The sequence below is a fragment of the Salmo salar genome, chromosome 13, assembly GCF_965601325.2.
Source record: "Salmo salar chromosome 13, fSalSal1, whole genome shotgun sequence".
In the NCBI taxonomy this organism is placed as follows: Eukaryota; Metazoa; Chordata; class Actinopteri; order Salmoniformes; family Salmonidae; genus Salmo; species Salmo salar.
Window position 1 is genome coordinate 30,761,699 of NC_138303.1, and position 23,043 is coordinate 30,784,741.

General features: G+C 41.9%; 1 long non-coding RNA gene across 1 annotated transcript; it reads right to left on the minus strand.

Annotated features, from left to right (window-relative positions):
- Window positions 1-586: 586 nt before the first annotated feature.
- Window positions 587-12,662, minus strand: LOC145859995 (uncharacterized). Its single transcript, XR_014379931.1, has 3 exons — window positions 10,915-12,662; window positions 10,382-10,523; window positions 587-1,389 (listed from the first exon to the last, which is right to left on the minus strand). It is a non-coding gene; the product is annotated as an uncharacterized LOC145859995 (long non-coding RNA).
- Between the last annotated feature and the right edge of the window lie 10,381 nt (window positions 12,663-23,043).

Below are 23,043 nucleotides of genomic sequence, written 5' to 3' on the forward strand. Positions count from 1 at the left end.
CAGCAAGCTTCTCAAAGATGCCCTCTGGTGGTCGAACTATCATTAATGGCAACAGTGGCTGACAGTAAATACTATGACGCCATGCACTCCTCCATGCCATACAATTCCCCAGCATCCCACAAGCTGTGTTATTAAAACCATGGTGTTACTGAAGTTTATATATCTAATATCCTGAATGTATGGTGCAACTTTTAAAGGAAAACCCACTTTATGTAAATAAGGTATTTCAGTTTTTGAAAAAATTCAAAAAATCTGTTTTTGCTTTGTCATTATTGGGTATTGGGTGTAGATTGATGAGGATTTATTTTTCTTTAATCCATTTTAGAATAAGGCTATACATTAACAAAATGTGGAAAAAGTCAAGGGGAATACTTTCTGAATGCACTGTATGTCACGCTCTTATACCTCTTTGCCCAACATGTTATACCCCAGAGGTTGTAAATAAACCCTTTTTAAGGTGATATAACTTCTATCATTATTATAGGGCTGTGAAAGCCATAGCTGAATGGCTTCAGACTGAAAGCCATAGCTGAATGGCTTCAGACTGAACAGACAAAGCCATAGCTGAATGGCTTCAGACTGAACAAATTGCTGCTGACATTGAACTTATTTTGGGCAACAGACATGTACAACAAAATGCACAATGTGGATCCAGAGGATATCGCTTGAAAGTATGAATTAAAAAGCTTATTTCCAAATAAAAACAATGACATGATAAGACAAGATAAAATTACAAACCATAAATACATTCATTTATATTGACATGCTAAAAAGTGGCACTATTCACTGCACTGCACCCTAACCTTAAAAATCAACCATATTAATTTCACATTAAAACAACCTAGTAATTGCACATACCAATCCTTCAAATAAATACACCTGACCAGAATTAGGGGGCACAAGGGGCAGTGGAGTGGTTTCCCTTACTTAGACAACATTGTCCTACTTTTTAAAGCTATTTTTACATTTATTTGCTTGATCTCCAAGGGAGGCTATTCTATAGACAAATGCCTGTTTAGAAAAACGTGCTCCTCACAGTACTGTTTACTCTTGGGATTTTACAAGACATAACACTAGCTCTGGTATTGTGACTGTTGGTTATAGACCATATCTTACCTGTATAGTTCCCCTTCTCACTTTCCTTCTTAATGTGGTCAAAAAGGTGGACAAGTGTAGAAGTAACAATGTTTATTGTACCAACAGGTACCAACAGGGGCAGGCAAATGTCAAAGCAGGCAGGCTCAGGTCAGGCAGAGGTCGGTAATCCAGAGATGGAGCAAAGGTACAGGACCGCAGGCAGACTCCGGGTCTGTGACGGGCAGGGTGGTCAGGTGGGTACAGGGTCAGGACAGGCAAGGCAAGGCTCAAAAACCAGGAGGACGAGCAAGACTGGAAAAGCAGGAGATGAGACACAAACCACTGGTAGACTTGTCAAACAAGACAAACTGGCAACACAGAAAACACAGGTACAAGTACCCAGGGGATACAGTTGAAGTCGGAAGTTTACATACACCTTAGCCAAATACATCTAAACTCAGTTTTTCAATTACTAACATTTAATCCTAGTAAAAATTCCCTGTCTTAGGTCAGTTAGGATCACCACTTTATTTTAAGAATGTGAGATGTCATAATAGTCGAGAGTCATTTATTTCAGCTTTTATTTCCTTCATCACATTCCCAGTGGGTCAGAAGTTTACATACACTCAATTAGTATTTGGTAGCATTGCCTTTAAATTGTTTAACTTGGGTCAAACATTTTGGGTAGCCTTCCACAAGCTTCCCACAATAAGTTGGGTGAATTTTGGCCCATTCCTCCTGACAGAGCTGGTGTAACTGAGTCAGGTTTGTAGGCCTCCTTGCTTGCACATGCTTTTTCAGTTCTGCCCACAAATTTTCTATAGGATTGAGGTCAGGGCTTTGTGATGGCCACTCCAATACCTTGACTTTGTTGTCCTTAAGCCATTTTGCCACAACTTTGGAAGTATGCTTGGGGTCATTGTCCATTTGGAAGACCCATTTGCGACCAAGCTTTAACTTCATGACTGATGTCTTGAGATGTTGCTTCAATATATCCACATAATTTTCCCACCTCATGATGCCATCTATTTTGTGACGTGAACCAGTCCCTCCTGCAGCAAAGCACCCCCCACAGCATGATGCTGCCAGCCCCGTGCTTCACGGTTGGGATGGTGTCTTCAGCTTGCAAGCCTCCCCCTTTTTCCTCCAAACATAACGATGGTCATTATGGCCAAACAGTTCTATTTTTGTTTCATCAGACCAGAGGACATTTCTCCAAAAAGTACGATCTTTGTTCCCATGTGCAGTTGCAAACCGTAGTCTGGCTTTTTTATGCCGGTTTTGGAGCAGTGGCCTCTTACTTGCTGAGCGGCCTTTCAGGTTATGTCGATATAAGACTCGTTTTACAGTGGATATAGATACTTTTGTACTTGCTTGTACCTCCAGCATCTTCACAAGGTCATTTGCTGTTGTTCTGGGATTGATTTGCTCTTTTCGCACCAAAGTACGTTCATCTCTAGGAGACAAAACGCGTCTCCTTCGTGAGTGGTATGACGGCTGCGTGGTCTCATGGTGTTAATACTTGCGTACTATTGTTTGTACAGATGAACGTGGTACCTTCAGGCGTTTGTAAATTGCTCCCAAGGATGAACCAGACTTGTGGAGGTCTACAGTTTTTTTTCTGAGGTCTTAGCTGATTTCTTTTGATTTCCCCATGATGTCAAGCAAAGAGGCACTGAGTTTGAAGGTAGGCCTTGAAATACAGCCACAGGTACACCTCCAGTTGACTCAAATTTTGTCAATTAGCCTATCAGAAGCTTCTAAAGCCATGACATCATTTTCTGGAATTTTTCAAGCTGTTTAAAGGCACAGTCAACTTAGTGTATGTAAACTTCTGACCCACTGTTATTGTGATACAGTGAATTATAAGTGAAATAATCTGTCTGTAAACAATTGGGAAAATGACTTGTGTCATGCACAAAGTAGATGTCCTAACTGACTTGCCAAAACTATAGTTTGTTAACAAGAAATTTGTGGAGTGGTTGAACAAAGAGTTTTAATCACTCCAACCTAAGCGTATGCAAACTTCCGACTTCAACTGTAAGTGGGGAAGATGGGCGACACCTGGAGGGGGTGGAGACAACATAAGGACAGGTGAAACATATCAGGCAAGTATCAGTGGAGTGAGCTGTTCTAAAGCCAGATTGTAGTTCATAAAGAAGTTTGTGCTCAAGAAGGTATCCCTCAAGTTGATTAAAAACAAATCTCTCAACAACTTTGGATAAGGTGCTGAGGATTGACACAGGCCTGTAGATTCCTACATTTGTTTTACTGCTCTTCTTGTGAAGTGTAACCACCCCGGCTGTTTTGAGATCCTTTTTTTTAACCTTCATTTATACCGTTTTTTCTCCATGACATAACATCTCTTTTCCAAGGGAGACATGGTTCAACTAATAGAAACGTTTACAATATGCACATTAAGCATAGTAGATTGGAAAGGTTGTCCAATCAGTTGTTTTAGTCCAAATAACTGATTGAAGTTATACAGGGCATTTACTAGTGTACTTTTCTTGGGTGATAACTCCACATTTGTATTAAAATTGCCAAGCAGATGTCACGACTTCCGCCGAAGTCGGCTCCTCTCCTTGTTCGGGCGGCGATCGAAGTCACCGGCTTTCTAGCCATCGCCGCTCCATTTTTCATATATCCATTTGTCTTGTCTTGTTTCCATACACACCTGGTTTTCATTTCCCCAATCAATCTACTTGTATTTAACCCTCTGTTTCCCATCATGTTTTGTGTGTAAGTGTTTCCTGTTATTATGGTGTTTTATTTACGCCCTTTACTTTCATGATGTTCCGTGTTTTGAGCGTGTTTTATTTATGTAGTGCTCAGGTTTTTGGAACTAAAATAAAGTGCGCCTGTTTACATCACTCTACTCTCCTGCACCTGACTTCGCCTCTAATACACCCGTTGACAGAATTACACACTGCCAATGGAGTCAGCAGGAGCAGGTACCCCGATTAGAGGAGTCGAGGAGCGCGTCCAGGAACATTCGGCCATGTACAACATCTTGGTGCCTTGTATATGTATATCCCTGTAGCTCACAGTGATGCCAATTTAGCAATTTTGTTGCTAGATTTAGCAACTTTTCAGACTACCCTGGTAAGTTTTTTTTCAAACAGCACCTAGCAACAAATGTAGTTACTTTAAAAAATGTCTTTTGAACTTTTAGCAACTTTTGAAAAGTGACTCAAATGCTAAAATGCAAGCATTTTCCCTCTAAATGACACAAACTATTTTCTCTGGCACACACTCAGTCACAACACACGGGCCTGACTGCAAAAGTGCATTGTGAGTGACATCAGCAGCAGGCCAGCAGCAATTTCAGCAAATTGCAAATCATTGTTGGCTGACTGCAGCATTCGACGAGACAAACCCAATGAATATAGTTGGTCACGAATGTTTGATCTTGAATAGAATTTACAACAATTAACCATGTTAAAAAAATAACCATTGTGTACTCATTTCTGGGGCTGGTTGAATATGTGGGGGGCGATGCCAGATCAATAGTAAAGGTGGTAGTTGAGTTTCTTGAGAAGTGTAACCTTAAAAAAGAGAATCTTCAGGGTATTGGCACTGATAATGCATCCGTGATGACTGGGATGCACAACGGGGTGCACAAGATTTTAATGGAAGAATGTGCATTGCCCAATTTGGTACTCATCCGCTGTGTGTGCCATTCTTTACAATTGGCTGTCAGCACAGCATCCAAAGAAACCATCCCTAGGAGTGTTGAGTACTTAATCAGGGAAACCTACAACTGGTTTTCCATTTCCCCAAAACGGTGCGAGGCGTACAAAGCAGTGTATACCACCATTAATTGTGGCCAGAAACCCCTCCAGATCACTAAAGTGTGTGCCACACATTGGCTATCGATTGAGCCTGCGGTAACTCGTATATTGAGCCAGTGGGAAGAACTGAAACTCCACTTGAGGTGACCAAGGCCAGTGAGCATTGCTTCATGGCGGATGTGCACCACGCCATGTACATGGACAAGACCAACTATGTCTACCTGACATTCTTGAAATCAATCCTGTCTGACGTACAAGTTGCAGTGAAGTCATTTGAGGGAGAGCAAACCAGATCCTGTCAAGCTTTTGGACCATCTGGTACACCTCTTAACATCAATTTGCAGCAGAGTAGTCAACCCTATGGCAAAATTGATGTTCTGAAGGATGCCATTATTGGACATCTCAGTCCATCACCATACCTTCGGTACCTTTTAGCGAGCACGGTGTACCAACTCAGTCTTGCGCCAGAGGACAAAAAGGTCATTTGGAGACAGTGCATCAACTACATTGTTGCTTTAAGCAAGGAGCTCCAAGCAAGGCTCCCAGACAACCTTGCGAAACATGGCCTTGTTCAGTGTTATGGAGACGCTAAAGCACAATAAAGGCACCACTGAAATTACTAAAGTAGCTGAGCTACTGGGGTACCAGCCCCAAACAATGATACAATTGTTTCCCAATGGAGAAAGATCCATCTGTTTAAGTGAATAACTACACAGACTCTTCCGGATCAAATCCTTATGAAGAACTGTGCAAAGCTGCACTCGCTGCCCTCTCCTTGCCACACTCAAATGCAGAGGTTGAACGGCTGTTCAGTCAAATGAGTGTAGTCAAGTCTAAGTTAAGAAATAGAATGTCACTGCAGACTCTCAACTCCATACTCCTGGTGTGGTACGGACTGAAGCTGGCTGGTGATACCTGTTACCAGTATAAACTACCAAGTGAAGTTCTGCAGCAGTTTGGCACCACAGCAGCATACAGCTTTAAGGCCACTCCATCCTCTTCTGCTGGTTCCAGCTCCGTGACAATGCAGTTGGACAGTGAAGATGAGGTTTTCCTTGTCAATCTATGATTCATCATATTTACAGTACATATGCAAGGAGTGGACTTTCTGGAACTGGCGGAGACACACAGCTGATGGTGGCAGTGTGTACTGCAGTGTGTGCGAGAACAGTGGCAACATCTGAAGGAAACCATTGAGCAGCTAGCTAGCCACCCAAGCAGCACAACAACCTGGAGAGAGATGCCTTGCGCACACATCATTATTTGGGTTAAGTTGCTTGTTCAATAAGATGGCATATATACCTTGTTATTAGCTTGTACCTGTAATTGTTGATCAGTTAGGTAGCATGTTCACTAACTACCAAAACACTGCGTAAAACTATAATTGTTCAGAATGTGTAGGTTTACTAGTTAAAATAGATTAAACGTAATTGTTTAATAATGTGTAATTGTTAAATAAAATAAAAATATCTGATCCTATAAAATGTGTTGTCTTACTTTTACAAATAAAAATGTGATAATAAACAAACAAATCTAAACTAAAATGTCAAATGATATTTCTCACCGAGATGGCCAGTCAATTTGAGTAACGTTATTGTGTATTCTATGTAATGACGTCATCACGCAATGACATCACAATGTCATTTAGCAACTTTTAGCAACAAATCAACCTACCTCTAACAACTTCCCCTGAAAATTAGTTGTCAACACTGGTAGCTCAACCTCATTGTCCTCAAAAGTAAACTTGGAGTCTCACAATGATATGTTGTCTGGTCCTCCCTCTACGACTCGGGAAAGCATGCAGTTTATTAGGCTACAGATTAAATACATTTTGATGAACTTCACAGGATGGTGGATGCTCTTTTCCAATAAACATTGAGGGTTTATTCTGGTGACATGATGGGCGACACTTGGCTGCCGTTTGACAAATACTGTTGTTCTTATCCATAATAATCTCACAATGTAGATAGCCTACCCCCACTGTATGTGAGAGCTGTTGGCTAGAGTGCATGTGACAAGCCCAGAGTGGGCACATTTGCTACATAACGCAACAGTTTGTGACAAAACCATCAGAGATGAAAATGCGATGGAAACGCATTTTTTAAAATGCATTCGTTATTTAATGGCAAAGGTTATTTTTATGTGCACTACATCATCACTCACATCCTTTTATCCGCTAAAAGTATGTTTACTTGAAACATCTCCGGTGAGAAAATGCACATATTGTTTTCTGCAGACTTTAAGATATACACATGAAAATCTGTCACATATTGGATGGAAACCTTCCTAATGTTTTGGAGTGCGCAGCTATGCCTTACCAATTTTGGAATGCTGTTCCTTTCATTCAAGGTTTACAAAATGCCAACATCTAATTTCCCCATCAATCTATGTCTATCCACTATTAAATGTACAAGCAGCTTGTCAACCTTTCTCGTCTCATTGAAGCTGGGCCGGAATGTCTTCCTGCCTATCTTGTAGACTGGTGTTGGGAGGACCACTGGCAGAAGTCTTAAAGCGATGTCACCTTGTGTATCTGGAGTATGGTTGACCCCAGTTAGTCGACTGGTCAATTGTTTTGTCGATAGGCTGTCGGTCTTGGTTGACCAACAGCCTATCGACAAAACAATATTTTTTTTTTTTTTTAATGGCACAGGAGATGCCTGTCTGATTCACGCCCATCTCAGTGAACCTTTATTTGTATTTATTTAACCTTTATTTAACCAGGTAGGCTAGTTGAGAACAAGTTCTCATTTACAACTGCGACCTGGCCAAGATAAAGCAAACCAGAGCAACACAGAGTTACACATGGAGTAAACAAACATACAGTCAATAATACAATGGAGAAAGTCTATATACAGTGTGTACAAATGAGGTAGGATAAGGGGGGGTGAGGCAATAAATAGGCCATAGTGGCGAAATTATTACAGTATGGCAAATTAAACACGGGTGATAGATGTGCAGAAGAAGAGTGTGCAAGTAGCGGTACTGGGGTGCAAAGGAGCAAAATAAATAAAATAATATGGGGATGAGGTAGTTGGATGGGCTATTTACAGATTGGCTATGTACAGGTGCAGTGATCTGTGAGCTGCTCTGACAGCTGGTGCTTAAAGCTAGTGAGGGAGATATGAGTCTCCAGCTTCAGTGATTTTTGCAGTTCGTTCCAGTCATTGGCAGCAGAGAACTGGAAGAAAAGGCGACCGAAGGAGAAAGTGGCTTTGCGGGTGACCAGTGAAATATACCTGCTGAAGCGCGTGCTGCGGGTGGGTGCTGCTATGGTGACCAGTGAGCTGAGATAAGGCAGAGCTTTACCTAGCAATGACTTATAGATGACCTGGAGCCAGTGGGTTTGGCGACGGATATGAAGCCAGGGCCAGCCAACGAGAGCATACAGGTGGCAGTGGTGGGTAGTATATGGGGCTTTGGTGACAAAACGGATGGCACTGTGATAGACTGCATCCAATTTGCTGAGTAGAGTGTTGGGGCCTATTTTGTAAATGACATTGCCGAAGTCAAGGATCGGTAGGATAGTCAGTTTCACAAGGGTATGTTTAGCAGCATGAGTGAAGGATGCTTTGTTGTGAAATAGGAAGCCGATTCTAGATTTAATTTTGGATTGGAGATGCTTAATGTGAGTCTGGAAGGAGAGTTTACAGTCTAACCAGACACCTATGCCTTGTTAAAAGTTCATTTGTGGAATTTCTTTCCTTCTTAATGCATTTGAGCCAATCAGTTGTGTTGTGACAAGGTAGGGGTGGTATACAGAAGACAGCCCTATTTTGTAAAATACCAAGTCCATATTATGACAAGAACAGCTGAAATAAGCAAAGAGAAATGACAGTCCATCATTACTTTAAGACAGTTAGGTCAGTCAATTCTGAAATTTTGAAGAACTTCAAAAGGAGTGATCTATCAGCCAGAGTGTTACCAGCTACAATATCTCTGTATACTACATACTGCTATTGTGCCCTTGAGCAATGCACTTTAACCCTAAGTGCCCATGAGCTTCGCCCAGCCTCTGTGTGTGTGTCAAGTTGGTCACTATGACAATTTCAGTGCAAATGACCAATAAAGCAAGTATGGTAAAATTAAGGCCAGACTGACTATGGTATCTGTGCATGTAATGTATCTAGTCCCAAATTGTCTACATGGTTCTAAGAAGCTCTGGTGACGTTAAGTCTTTCAAGTTTCCATTAAGGTTGTACTATTGGTTATCGATGACAATGTGGAAGAAGTAGATGCTATTTTACATAGGGTTAATGAAAATGTGACTGACTACCTCGATTCGGTCTTATAGTATGTAGCAAAATTTGAAATGGTGTTTTACATTGGATAGAAGTAGAGACTCAGAGCTACAAAATGGTATACTTCAGTTGTGGAACCATGGGAAAGTAATTCTGCTTTGAAAGTTTAAACATGTAACCCCACTTTTGAGAAAATGGCCCCACCCATTTCTTTTAGGATTCACGTGATGCCTTGTGCTAAACAGAGTGAGTAGGGTAGTAAACAACAAAAGATTTCAAGACTAAAACTGGTAAAAGTAACAGCCTACAATAAGGAGAAACTAAATCAAATCAAAGTTTGTCACATGCACAGGATATAGAAGGTGTAAACGGTACAGTGAAATGGTTACTTGCATATTTGCGTAGTAGCAATATCAAAAATAGAAAGTCTAAATATACAGTACCAGTCAAGTTTGGACACACCTATTCATTCAAGGGTTTTTCTTTATTTGCAATATTTTCTACATTGTAGAATAATAGTGAAGACATCAAAACTATGAAATAACACATGGAATCATGTAGTAACCAAAAGTGTTAAACAAATCAAAATATATATTTTGAGATCCTTCAAAGTAGCCACCCTTTGCCTTGATGACAACATTGCACACACTTGGCATTCTCTAAACCAGCTTCATGAGGTAGTCACCTGGAATGCATTTCAATTAACCAGTGTGCTTTGTTACTATGAAATAACACATATGTAGCTAACTTTACCACAGCCAATGATATTACTGTAGTTAACTTTACCACTGCCAAAGATATTAGCACTGAAAATGGCTAACTACAGTAGCTTAACGGTCGTTGGCTAGCTAACGCTCAAGCTAACATTTGCTAGCTACCTAATTATGATAGGACAAACTATTGAACCTGAACGACCATCACATTCATAATTCGTAGTGTTAGTAATTCGTAGTGTTTGTTCAGTCAGCCAAAACACCCTTGGTCAGAATAACGTTATCCGTTTTCCACTCGTCAGTCACTCAGTCACACTAGAACTAGAATACTTACAAGTATTCTGGTGAACTTCACGTGCTGGTGGCGGGAAGATTAACCCACTGGCTGGGTCAAATATCCATAGCCTAACCTTAATAACCCAGCACCAACAACCAAACCTTGTTGTATTTACAGAAAACTCCCCAACAATTGACCCAATGCCTGCAACACAGCAACTGGGTCATCCAAACAACCCTTACATCTCAAAGCCATGCATGCAAGAAGCCTTTGACTTACCTTATAAATCTTGAAGACGATACACTCATTTATCACTCAAAATAAGTGTTATGAGTGAGTGCACCACAAACATATTTCCAGGGTGTTGATGCATCCCCCTCCCAAGCCTCTTCCAACACACCGGGAAGGGAAAGGTATCCATCTGTCAAAATGAAGGTTTGCTTTGATGTCAAATCATATCATATTGTTGCTAGCTAGCTACCTTAGCTGTTGTGCTAGCTTATGCTACTGAACCATGACACTAGCATATTGACATGCATATTGGTATTAAGTCAGTAACGTATCTACCTAAAAATGTGTCTAGGCAAATCATTAGTTAACTAGCTACCTATCACATGAATTGAGCAAAAATATGATAGCTAACGTTAGCTAGCTTGCTAAGCACTAGCCAGTCAGTCAGTGGCACTGACAGATTGAAATTGGTATCAACAAAATGTGTTTCATTGTATCCCATGAAACATGTCTTTGCTAACTAAAGTTAGGCTTTATTTAGCTAAAAAATGTTAAAGTTTATTAAGAAGTTAGACACTCACCGGACAACTTTGGTAGGTTCTGTAGCTAGCTAGATAGCTAGTTTGGTTTCCAACAGATGTTTCTAATCCTCTTGATTGATTATCAACGGTTACTGATCTTGGAACTCATGCATTCACCAGAAACAGCTTCTGGTAAACTTCTTCTTCCTCTGATATCATGGCGGTCCACAAACAATCATTTAAGTGCACCTACTGTGCTGGAATGTATGATCAATCATGATCTTCCCAATTCTGTACTACCATAAAAATAAAACCAAATAAATCCCTACTAACTTCTACCACCTCCCTAGCCTCTCTCTGCACCTGGCCTCCACCAAATGCTGCACTATGTCCCCCACCCCCCACAATTACAACACTTAACCTTCACATTTCTCCCACATTCACTGTAATCATGTTCCCCTCCACACTTGGCACATCTTTTCCTTCCTTTACATTGAACAGCTACATTACCCATTCTTTCGCATTTAAACACCGCAATCTCTGACATTGAAACTAAGGAATCCTATCTGTACTTTCCCAGGCATAACCTTCTCAAACCTCAGCAGCACTGATAGGCTTTCACTTCTTTGACCCACATGGCCTCAATCACTCTTCCTCCCTTCAAATGTTCTATAATATAATCTATGGACATAGATATTGGGACCCCAGTAATGACTCCCTTCAATCTAGCATAAGCACCAATGACATGGCTTTTTATTTTGTATTTTTTTTTTGTTACCCCTTTTTCTTCCCAATTTCATGGTATCCAATTGGTAGTTACAGTCTTGTCCCGTCGCTGCAACTCCCGTACGGACTCTGGAGATGCGAAGGTCGAGAGCCGCGCATCCTCCGAAACACAACCCAGCCAAGCCGCACTGCTTCTTGACACAATGCTCGCTTAACCCGGAAGCCAGCCGCACCAATGTGTCGGAGGAAACACCGTACACCTGGCTACCGTGTCAGCGTGCATGCGCCTGGGCCTGCCACAGGAGTCGCTAGAGCATGATGGGACAAAGACATCCCGGCCGGCCAAACCCTCCCCTAACCTGCAAGACGCTGGGCCAATTGTGCGCCACCCCATGGGTCTCCTGATCGCAGCCGGCTGCGACAGAGCCTGGACTCGAACCAGGATCTCTAGTGGCACAATCTTATTCCCATTAAGCTTTTCCATTTTCAGAATCTTCTTTTGCTGAGCCTGGCGTTCACATATTTTAATAATCTACCATTTCCAATAAACCGAGCTAACTTGACTTCACCTACCTCTTTCTCGACTGCATTAGTTGGATAGGGTGTAAATGAGCCTCTGTGGTCTCATCAAACACCATCACCACTTTCCACTCCAACACATTATTACTCTTGTTTCCTACCTTGGCCCTCTTTATGCTTTCTTTACTAGACACTCCACTGCTTTCTGTATCATGATCTCTCTTTCTGTATCATGATCTCTCTTCTTCCTATGTCTTTCCACTACCGACCATTCCGGTCCTTGACCATCATCCTCCTGCTCCATACCATCAGAACTGACACCCATATTGTTCACATTCCAGTACAGCTGTTGCTTCACCGACCTTTTTCTCAATTTCCTCCATTCCGCACTACTCGCCGCCCTTTCCCCTTAACAGCTCACGGAATCTCCACCAGTTCTTTCGTGTCCCTGACCTGTATGAAGCTACCCACAATAAGGATTAGCTTCTGGTAAACTGTTTGCCGCTAGTGGCAATAAATGTTGCTGCCACAGGTTTGCCACAGATTCAAATAGAATCTTGAGAGAATTGTCTGCCACAAAAAAAACTCAGGTGAACTGTTTGCCACTAGTGGCAATAAATATTATTGTTGCCAAAGGTTTGCCGCAGATTCACCACTAGTGGCAAACATTTGCAAACTTCTGGCAACATTTTTTGCACACGTTTTATTTTGCTGCAAATTTGCCACACACTTGCGTGAAGTTTGCATCAACAAATGTATTTTTGGAAGGGTTGGCTATAGATATAGGTGCATGACTGTATTTATACAGTCAAATTAATTGTTGTGATTTCACCATAATGGGTTGTTGTAGTTTTCCAATATTGTTTGAATAGCTCAATGTTAATATATTCTTATTTTCTGTATTAAATTGCCAGTGTATGTGGCAATATTTTATGTATGTGCAAGACGTATTCTCTACAATGGCTTTTTGTTCTATTCTATGGTGTTCTGTTGGGCCAGTATTTGGTCCTGCTTTCCTGTGCTCAAAGTTATGGGTGCAATTCTCCACAAGATGGCAGCAGCATACAGTACTGCCAAGAGGACCCTGCTACCAGGTTTTCCTAATAGCTCTGCATAAGTCTATGGAAGGTTGCTGGGGTGCTACATAAGGGGCCTGTGTTCAAACTCTTAAAGGCCAAACATTTTCTCACATTGAAAGCAAAGTATCACTTGCTGTCTTCCGACAATGCTTTGTTAAACATCTATTTTCATCTACATCCCTCAAACACAATGACTTCAAAGAGATATGCAAACGTCCCATTTGCTGATATGCAAAACTTACCACCTTTCTTTTCACATCCCCTTTAGAGCAACTTCCTGTTGTTGTTTTATAGGGGCTTGACCAACGTTTTCGATCTTTTCATCTAGGAACCATTTGAAGAACATTTTTAAGGATTGTTCTGAACTTTCACTCTCCTGGATGGGATTTTATCTCCCAGAAAATGTTCGATAACTTTCGAGAGATCCTTCAAGGCTGGAACAAGTTATTTTACTGTCTCTGTCACATGTAGATTTCCAGTTGCTGGTGTCAGTCATTAAAATTCTCATGCTGATGAAGCAGATTCTCCAATTCATTACATAGATTGGTCAGCACATTTACCAGCTTGTCCCTAGCTATGACTCATCATTGCACTGAATGACTGGTCAAATTCAGGGTGACAGCCTATTTTCCTATTTGTCCCAGTGGCAGGAAACAAAGAGGCAAAGTTGTCCTAATTGGGCAAAGGGAAAGGGTATAATGGCCCTACAGTATTTCGCCAACAGAGCAAACAGAGTACTCTTGCCACATAATTGTGGCTTGGAACTGCATGCAGTGTGCTGATGTCATGTCACCATCTTTGTTGGAGTGATGAGTTCCATTTGACACCCCGCTTTCATGCTGTGCAACGAGCCTTTCGACAGTGTCAACCTCTATTACAAAATGGTACCCTTGATGACAGGGACAAGGGCAGGAGAGAAAGTGAATGTGGGGCTACTTGTTTTGGGTACACTGGTCACAGTCTTTTGCCACCATCCACCTCCGGATCAGGTCTTGATCTTCCTGTTTGAACTCAGTGAACTGGCAGATCCCATCCCATTGAACTTTACAGTAGGTCCAGGACAGAGAGAGAATGTCAGAGAAATGATGACAGGCAAAGCTACACAGTAAAAAGTTAAAATTGCCACTACTGTACAATATGCTTGCTAGGCACTGGTTTAAAAGAGTGAATACCAGTAGTTGTTTTGAGGGAAAATGTCCTTGCGCCAGCCTTCCTCAATATTTGTGCTCTGCCATGCCACCTATACATCTTCCTTGACTGTTCTACCCATGGCCTTGTGTGTATTTACTAGGCCTACTTTCATGATTTATTAATTGTGCATAATGTCTCTCAAAGCACTTATACCATGTGTCTTTTCTCTGTACTCTGGATTGGCCAGTTTAGATGTCCATCTCCTGTGCTAGGCTGGGATTGGAGGTTGGAGGCAGGATGGAAGCAGGATGCTGGATTAGGCAGCGGGAGCAGGTGGGCCTCAGGTGTCAGAGCAGGCAGGTGGGGAGGGGATCAGGTTCCCGTCATGTGAAGTTGAGTCATCCTGGAGGCAGGGAGTATTCCCATGAGCCAGCAGCACTATGGAGGTCACATGACTGCCTGGATTAGGTATCATGTTTTTACCCGAGCTCATCCTCTCTCAAGGGAAGTCGAGGTGGCCATCGGCCAGTTCACACCCAGCCACAGCCCTCAGCCACAGCCCTCAGCCCTCACCAACAACAATTGCAAGACAAAGGTGTGTGTTTCAAACTCGCATTGGTCTCACATGCAAGATGTTCAAAAAAGAAATTGCACTAGTGAAAGGTTTGCAGTTCTGTTTTTTCAGAGGGAATAAAATGAAACACAAAGGTAAAATAAAAGTTAGGATTTGAGTTTAAATGAAAACAATATTATTGTTTAGCTTTAAGAAATGATTCCCTTCTGAAAATGATAGGTGGTAACTTTTCACAAGTGCAAATGCTTAGTAAATCTGGTCCTAATGTTACATCCTACCACAGCATCATCCCAGTGTCAGAGGTGCTAGTATCAAACCATTGTAAAGCATTTTCTTAAAATAGCAACTGTACCCAGGGGGATTACAGTCAGCACTAGGAACTGTCCAGATAAGCACTCTCTCACCTGTACTTACATGAGAGAAACAATGCGACACTGCCAGGACAGGTGAGAGGGAGGGACAGACATAATATATTATCAAATGATCCTGGAACAAATGATCAATGTCATTATTATGAAAGTGCAGACCTTGTTCTTCCTTGTGAACATCAGTTGGCTGCCCTAGCTTGTTCTGCTATCCCGGTGAAAGAGACAGGCTCGTTCATTCCAAATAAAACTTTTTAGAAGTTTTGTCTCATCATAAAAAAGCTGTTTGTTTGGCTAGCACACAACTTGGTAAAAACATAATGGGCTCTCTCTATAACTGTAGCCTCTGTGTAGTGGAAGTCCTTTCAGTGGTAGATGACGCCATGCAGGTATTGGATTGCAAATGCCCATTGTGCTCTCAACCCTACTGTTTCCATTCTAGCATTGTGGCCCGTAGTGGGTGTAATGACACAATACACAAAATATTTATCTCAGAAAAAATATAGCTGCAGTAATAAATCAAATGTTATTTTGGGAATTTGTTTACAGGACAAAATGACCAAACTAGACATTGCTTAGCTTATTATGTACGTAGGTGCAGTAGTAGTTCACCAACTAACATGTAAACAAGCAATAAGGCAGTCATTTTATTTCTCTGACTTCTAGGCCATACTGTTGTGGATGTGGTCTGTTTATTGTCTTTTCTTATCCTGAACTGTTGCTATGTTCACAATGTGTTGTGTTTATCATTGGTGGTCCATCAGTCAGTCAGTCAATGGTTGGCTAACTAACTAAGGTGACCCTTGCGAATCCCTTAGGCCTATTATCATGACAGAGGAGGACTCTATATTGGACTCTGCTCTGGTTTCAGCACAACCAAAGCAGAAACCCATTCAATAACAACCAGTCTGGTAGGTGGAAGAATGGGATTCTTGTTCCTGCTAAATGACTCATTCATTACCTGTCTATTCTGCCCTGATTCTGTCTTTCATCATATACTGTAATAGTTTGCTTGGTATTAAACTATCATCTGTACTGTTTTGTATTAATTTATTTTCCAAACCTGGATGTTTTTGATCATGTTGCATGGCTTTTGACACAAGGTGTTCACAATGGCTTGTATTCAAGTATTCTCTTTTGATATATTAAACAATAGTGATCCTACCAAATCTCCCCCCATTCTTTCTTTTAACATTATTGTTTATGTTCACTTTCAAAGAGTATTGATTAAATAATTTGGACCCAAGTTTGCATTCATTTGTTCTTGGAGCAGTAGTCTTTGCACGTAGGTCTTTCCTGCACCTCGTGAAAGATATTTTTTTGATTTTGGCATTCAGATGACCGGACAGCTCCCTACTGTCAGGAACAAAGGTTGGCGTCAATACAGCCAATGATCTCAACAACACATTTACAATTTCTGTGGAAAAGTAGTGTACTTCAGTCCCATTTTGTATTAGTAGTAAGACCAAACCTATTGATATTTGTCCTATAGTTATTGTTCCTCTGGTGGCTTTGAGCTGTAAACCAGATCTGCTAAATGTCCCATCCCTCCACTTGCAAAGCTCCAATCCAGTATTATTCCGGTGCATGTCTTTTAAAGTGTGTCTTGTACCCATTTATGGAATTGGCCTGTTTTCTTTTTAATACAAGCACTGACCATTGTTACATTTACATTTTAAATTTGAGTCACTTAGCAGACACTCTTATCCAGAGCAGCTTACAGTTAGTGCATTCATCTTAAGGTGGCTAGGTGGGACAACCACATATCACAGGCATACAGTAGTAAGTAAACTTTTCCTCAATAAAGTAGCTATCAGCAAAGTCAGAGCAAAGAGGGGGCTTCAAGTGTTGGTTAAATATCTTTTTGGGGAGGGGGTGGTTGAGGTGAGGGTTTATTTCAGATAATCTTTGAAGAGGTATGGTTTCAGGTGCTTTCGGAAGATGGGCAAGGACTCTGCTGTCCTAGCTTCAGGTTCCACCATTGGAGTGCCAGGACAGAGAAGAGCTTGGACTGGGCTGAGCGGGAGCTGGCTTCTCGTAGGGGTGGGAGGGCCAAGAGACCTGAGGTGGCAGAACGGAGTGCTCGGGTTGGGGTGTAGGGTTTGGGTATAGTGGTAGGGAGGGACAGTTCCTCTTGCTGCTCCGTAGGCAAGCACCATGGTCTTGTAGTGGATGCGAGCTTCGACTGGAAGCCAGTGGAGTGTGCGGAGGAGCTGGGTGGCATGGGAGAACTTGGGAAGGTTGAAAACCAGACTGGCTGCAGCGTTCTGGATAAGTTGCAGGGGTTTGCTGGCATAAGGGGGAGCCCTGCCAACAGCGAGTTGCAGTAGTCCAGATGGGAGATGACAACTGCCTGGATTAGGACCTGCGCCGCTTCCTGTGTGAGGTAGGGTTGTACTCTACGGATGTTGTAGAGCATTAACCTGCAGGAGTGAGTTACTGCTTTGATGTTTGCAGAGAATGACAGGGTGTTGTCCAGGGTCACGACAAGGTTCTTTGCACTCTGGGAGGGCGACACTGTGGAGTTGTCAACCGGGATGGAGAAGTCTTTGAGCAGGCAGGTCTTCCGCTGGAGGAAGAGCAGCTCTGTCTTGTTGAGCTTGAGGTGGTGGGCCGACATCCAAGCTGAGATATCTGCCAGGCATGCAGAGATGCGAGTCGCCTCCTGGGTGTCAGAAGGGGGGAAGGAGAAAAGTAGTTGAGTGTCATCCACATAGCAATGATAGGAGAGACCATGTGAGGATATGACAAAGCCGAGTGACTTGGTGTATAGAGGGAAGAGGAGAGGGCCTAGAACCGAGCCCTGGGGGAGACCAATAGTGAGAGTATCCTCTCCACGTCACATGGTAGGAGCAGTCTGCCAGGTAGGATGCAATCAAAGAGTGTGCAGAGCCTGAGACGACCAGCCCTGAGAGCGTGGAGAGGAGGATCTGATGTTTCACGTGTCGAAGGCGGCGGCTAGATCTAGGAGGATAAGAACAGAAGAGAGAGAGAGTCAGCTTCGACAGTGCAGAGAGCCTCTGTGACACAGAGAAGTGCAGTCTCAGTTGAGTGACCCGTCTTGAAGCCTGACTGGTTAGGGTCAAGAAGATCGTTCTGAGAGAGATAACGAGAGAGTTGATCATAGTGAAAATTCACTTTGTCTGAGAAATACAGAGAATTTGACCCTAATAAGATGTACTAGCTATTATTTTTTTAAGGCTATAGGCCCATTATCGTATCCAGTTGTTATAGCCAAGGTCAAGAGAATATATAAGATGCACGTGCCTAGGTTAAACGTTATGCAATTATTAAGAGGCTAAGGAACAAAGAGCTAATATCTTGCAATGTCCTTCTCAATGTCCTAGCATTAAATGATTTAGTTAACCTTAGCTCAGAGAAGCACAGTTAGAGACCGAGCATACATGCTATGTATATTGCTAACAACATTTACTGTTAGACACTTCACCAAATAATAATAAGTAATATTACTCAGAAATGTGAGGACTACGGTTCGTATCCATTTAAAAATAATCCGATTTATTACAGTTATGCAATAAGAATACAATTAACAAATGGTACATATCAGAAACCTTCACGATAAAAATAAGAAGTCTTAGCAGCATAGAAAATTCACCGCTACGACATACAAATGTGCATAAGGAGATCAGTTTTCCTAAGACTCCATGAGTAATGTTTAAACCCAGTTTTTGTTATTATTCCAAGAGCGCCAAATCCTGGTATCTCCAGTCTAATTAACATCACTTTGTATGGCCCAAAACATTAAAACAAAGACATGAAAACAACACACACATTCTTGGATCTAGTCATCACAACTCGTCGTTAAAGGTAGACCAAGGCGCAGCGTGTAAAGTGCTCATATTTCCTTTATTAATGAAAACACTTAAACCAAAATAACAAAAATGACAGCCAACAGTTCCGTGAGGTACACTGACAAAACGGAAAACAACTACCCACAAAACCCAAAGGAAAAACAGGCTGCCTAAGTATGGCTTCCAATCAGAGACAACGATAGACACCTGCCTCTGATTGGAAACCATACCCTGCCAAAACATAGAAAACAAAACATAGAAATCTAGAAAAGCCCACATATAAACAGAAAACCCAAAACCACCCAAAACAACCACCTCTCATGCCCTGACCACTCTACTATGGAAAATTACCTCTTCCAAGGGTCAGGACGTGACAGTGGGAATGTCTCTTCCTTGAGATTGCCACAGATAAGTTGTTTGACCCCTGTGATAGCCCACAGATGGTGTCATTCTACCAATACTCGGCGCCAGCAATTCACTAGGCGCATCTTCATCACTGGCCTTCATCATCGTTCACATTTGTTCACTCTCTTTATATTTCCACTACAACAGCATGCTCAAGTGTTTTGGAAAGTACATAAAGAAGGGATAAAGGTCTATAGTTTTTGACCTCAGATGAGTCGAGTGTTGGTTTCTTGAGGAGGGGAGCAACTCGGGACATTTTGAAGTCAGAGGGGACGCAATCAGTGGTCAGGGATGAGTTGATGAGGGAGGAATGGGAGAAGGATTTAGCAGAAGGGAGAGATGATAGGATAGAAGACGATGGAGTGGTGGGAGAGATTGCGACGGCTCATGACCATCTGGGTAGGGGCTGAGTGGCTATGGTTGGTGGAAAGGGAGAGAGAAAAGGAAACAAAATAGGGATCAGGGGGGTTGCAGTGAGAATACTAGGTGAACAGCCTCTAGTATTGCTTGCCTTGTGAGCGTATTGCTTGCCTTGTGAGTTGGAGGGGATTGACAAAGGGTGAGGTCAAAAGAGGCAAGGAGTGGAAAGAGAATTAATCGAAGGCAGACGTCAAGAGGTTGAAGTCGCCAAGTACAAATAGTGATATGCCATTGTCAGGAAATTTGCTTTTCAAGGTGTCAAGCTCATTGAGGAACTCTCTAAGGGCACCTATTGGGTGATAGAAGACAACAATGTTAAGCTTTAGTGGACAAGTGACAGTGACAGCATTGAATTCAAATGAGGAGATGGACAGGTGAGAGAAGAAGAAAATAAAACATCTTCACTTAGGAGAAATGAGTAGCCCTGTGCCACCACTGCGGTGACCAGATGCACTTGGATTATGAGAGAAAACGTAGTCAGATGAAGAAAGAGCAGCTGGATTGGCAGTGTTCTCTGGGGTGATCCATGTCTCTGTCAGGGCCAAAAATTCAAGGGACCGAGGGGCAGCATAGGCTGAGATGAACTCAACGTTCTTGACCACAGATCAGCAGTTCCAAATGCTGCCAGAGACCCAGAATTCCACATGGATTGTGTGTGCAGGGTACACTAAATTAGAAGGGTTGCAGCCAAGGTGTGTGGAGCGTCTGTAAAGCCTACAGGGAGAAGAGCAAACAGGTATAGAACACACATACACATAGTTGCCAAAGCTACAAAAGAGTGTCATTCATTTTCAGGCGTTTTCAAGACAGAATTTACAGTCACCTCAGGCTCCATACTCACATAGTTATTTCCATAATGTTCATTATTTGTTTTAAAAGTGGACATTACCAGGCCACTGACAGTAACATGAGGCCATAGCCTACACAAACAGATTTTAAGAGTCTATATGAAACATGTAATGTTCATGTGAGGGACAATTTCTCCTCCTGATGTTCAACAGGTTCACTTCTCAAACTATTTACAATGTCAATCTTGTATTAGTGGTGTGGCTAATTTGGCAAAGAGGTAGATTTATGTGTTCTGAAAATATTTTGATATCATGCCATCACAGATCTGGCACCTGAGGGCTGTGGCACCCATCTTACAAAGTAAAGGTTGAATAAAAAATGTAATAAAAAATATATAAACACATCCAGGAAAGAGCAGCTTAGCATTACCACGATACAGGAGTAAACAGCATATGACTGACAGGAACAACTTCTATGGAAATGTAGCCGTTTTTTCAAAATGATAATTTCTTGCAATTCTACACTTTTTGTCCAAGGGGTGGAGAGGAAATTGTGCAGTTTTAAAGCAAATGTCCTGCCATTCCACACATTTTGCCATGAGTTATGCAATATTCATATGATATCTGAATGAGAGTGACAAACAAAATCAATGGGGGCCCACTGGATGTCAGGGCCCCTGGTCACAGGTACTCAGTCAGTAATTCGGCCACTACAAGGTTTAGATAACTAGGTGAGTCTAGCCAGCTATCTATAAAATGTTAGCTGACATGGCCTAATTAAGTGACTGTCAGTAACTGATACAAGAGAGTAACTGCTGCTTTTTCATTTATTTATTTTTGTTTTGGTGGTCCCCTAGCGGATGGTTGTCGCTTATGTCTAGAAACGGCACTGCTCAAATCATTGCTGCCAGTACGACTCCTGGGTCAAGTCATCGTTCCTGTCAGTCGTGTGCTGTTTACTCCTGCATCAACGTTCATGCCAAGCTGCTCGTTCAAGGATTTGTTTATTTATTTATTTTAGTCAGTCAACCTGTATTATGCTGGCCCAAAACAATGGAGGGAATGTTCTGATCAGTGGTATAGTGATTGGTAAACACACATAAACACCCTAGTGTTTGTCTTATCAGAACAATCTGACATCTAGAAAAATCCAGAATAATTATTGTGGGAGTTTGTATATTAATTAAAAGCTCCATCGCCTATTTTGGAAGATATCTGCCATGGAGCCAGACCTGCGATTGGCACGATATCTAAATCTTTTTATATAATCTGTGCCAAATTTGGTGCTTTTATCACAAACTGAACAAGTATTATGCTTAGTCACCCCAAGATATGGTCTGATTTATAAATGTCCTCACTGCTTGAACATTTAATGAATCTAATCCCCATGTAACTCAACAATGGCCATGTTCCTAAATCAACGCTGGGCTAGTATGCACTTCCACCAGAGCACATGCCACTCAGTTACTTTCAGACCAGCCCTACATCTAAACATCTTGTCTTTGTCTTTGCTTTCTTACAAGCCCTTAACCAACAATGCAGTTTTAAGAAGTTAAGAAAAAAAAGTGTTAAGTAAAAAATAGATGGGTAAAAAAAATAGAAAATAAAACTAACAAATAATTAAACAGCAGCAGTAAAATAACATAACGAGGCTATATACAGGGGGTACCGGTACAGAGTCAATGTGCGGGGGCATCGGTTAGTCGAGGTAATTGAGGTAATATGTACATGTAGGTAGAGTTAAAGTGACTATGCATAGATAATAAACAGAGAGTAGCAGCAGCGTAAAGAGGGGTCTGGGTAGCCCTTTGATTAGCTGTTCAGGAGTCTTATGGCTTGGGAGTAGAAGCTGTTAAGAAGCCTTTTGGACCTAGACTTGGCGCTCCTGTACCGCTCGCCGTGCTGTAGCAGAGAGAACAGTCCATGACTAGGGTGGCTGGAGTCTTTGACAATTTTTAGGGCCTTCCTCTGACACCACCCGGTGTAGAGGTCCTGGATGGCAGGAAGCTTTGCCCCAGTGATGTACTGCACTGTACGCACTACCCTCTGTAGTGCCATGCGGTCGGAGGCCGAGCAGTTGCCATGCCAGGCAGTGGCGCAACCAGTCAGGATGCTCTCGATGGTGCAGCTGTAGAACTTCATAACAATTTCATGAAAGACATTTGATGAAGGTAGGCTTTATAACGCCTTTATTTCACCTCATGAATATGCCTCCGTTAATTTAAAATACCTTCTGCACACATTGAAGGCTTTACCTTTTAAAGTATCCTAACAATACATAATATTACAGCAATACGGTACAGTAACTAATGGAAAATTGAATTGCTAATCTATTAACAAGTACTCTTGCCTTAGAAAAAATAATTCTAG